This window comes from Petaurus breviceps, unplaced genomic scaffold (genome assembly GCF_028583685.1).
Source record: "Petaurus breviceps papuanus isolate PSGF00001 unplaced genomic scaffold, PetGlider_PUasm1.0 91041, whole genome shotgun sequence".
Classification (NCBI taxonomy): Eukaryota; Metazoa; Chordata; class Mammalia; order Diprotodontia; family Petauridae; genus Petaurus; species Petaurus breviceps.
In genome coordinates this window covers 10,193,717-10,195,261 of record NW_027187400.1, presented here as the reverse complement: position 1 = coordinate 10,195,261, position 1,545 = coordinate 10,193,717, and the positions used below count along the sequence as shown (strand labels likewise).

At 53.6% G+C, this 1,545-nt stretch overlaps 1 protein-coding gene across 1 annotated transcript in view; it reads right to left on the bottom strand.

Annotated features, from left to right (window-relative positions):
- Positions 1-1,545, bottom strand: part of LACTBL1 (lactamase beta like 1) — a 9,738-nt gene that overhangs the window by 7,523 nt on the left and 670 nt on the right. The gene's annotated exons all lie outside the window — the stretch shown is intronic.

Below are 1,545 nucleotides of genomic sequence, written 5' to 3'. Positions count from 1 at the left end.
AGGGGCCTTAGAACACAGAATGTCAGAGCTGGGAGGGGCCTTTAGAACACAGAATGTCAGAGCAGGGAGGGCCCTTAGAACACAGAATGTCAGAGCAGGGAGGGCCCTTAGAACACAAAATTTCAGAACTTACAGAAACCTTAGAATAGAAAGTATCAGAGCTGAGAGGGTCCTTGGAACAGAGAATGTCAGACCAGAGAGAGACCCTGGAGGTCAGTGAGTCTATTACCCTTATCCCCATGTTACAGATAAGCCAATTTAATTCCTTAGAGGTGACCTGCCCTGCCCAGTCATGTGGCCAGTTCAGAGCAGAGCAAAGTCTAGAAGCCAGGAGGTTGATTTCCATTGCCAAGTTCCTCCTACCTCCACCACAGTGAGTCCTCTGCCTACTTCTGGATGACTGGGATATAATGCACATGGAGAGGCTTGCACACTGCCTGCCCTACCCCTAACCTTGCTCTCAACACACTGAAAGACCATAAGGCTGATGTGGGACCTGTAAGCGAGAAGAGCAGCAGCCTAAGCCTTGCCCCAGCACCTGCCTAGACCTAATCTAGCTGGCTCAGGGGAGGTTGCTCAAGCCCAGCTAGGCCACATCACTTCCCCTGGGATCCCAGAGCCCAGAGCCCCTAGATGAAATGAGGCACTGCTGTGTACTCAGCACTGATCAAGGCTAGCGTAGAAACTCAGCTGGTGGAGAAGGAGGAGGAGGAGGACGGGGAGGAGGAGGAGGACGGGGAGGAGGAGGAGGAAGGGGAGGAGGAGGAGGAAGAGGAGGAGGAGGAGGAAGAGGAGGAGGAGGAGAGAGGAGGAGGAGGGAAAAGGAGAGAGGAGGAGGAAGAGGACGGGGAGGAGGAGAAGGAGGGAGGAGGAGAGAGGAGGAGGGAGGAGGAAAGAGGAGGAGGGAGGAGGAGGAGGGAGGAGGAAGAGGAGGAGGAGAGAGCAGGGGAAGGAGGAGGAGGAAGGGCAGCATGAGGCTGGCAGGGGTGGGTCACCCCGAATCAGTCAGCCCTGATGTCCCACCAAGGATCACCCTCATCTCTGGCCCTCAGCTGATCCCTGGAATCAGGCTCTAACCCCAGGATTTGTTCTGTTAATCTCTCTCGAGCCAATGGGTCTTTATCTCTAATCTGCCAGCTGCATCCTCTCTCACCTCTAGCCTTGTTCCCTCTTAGGAATGAAAGAGGGAAGTGATTTTCAGACTCTGGGAATCCTTCCCCTCCCTTCTCAATTGTGGCTCCACACCTAAGGGACCAATCAGACCTTCCTAGGTCTGACATCCCCCACCCTTCACATTCTGTTGTCCAACCTTACAAACCCCACACCTCTTTCTTCAAGGAGGCTCCCAAAAAACAAGCATGGTCCTTTCTCTGTCAACTTCTATGTAACACATGTAGTAGGTACTGAATGAATAGATCATCTCTAAGGGCCATCCTAGCCCTAGCATTTCTAGTTCCAAGGACCCTCCCAGCTCTGACATCCTCTGTTCTAAGGCCCTCCCAGCTCTGACCTCCTGTGTTCTAAGGGCCCTCCCAGCTCTGACAT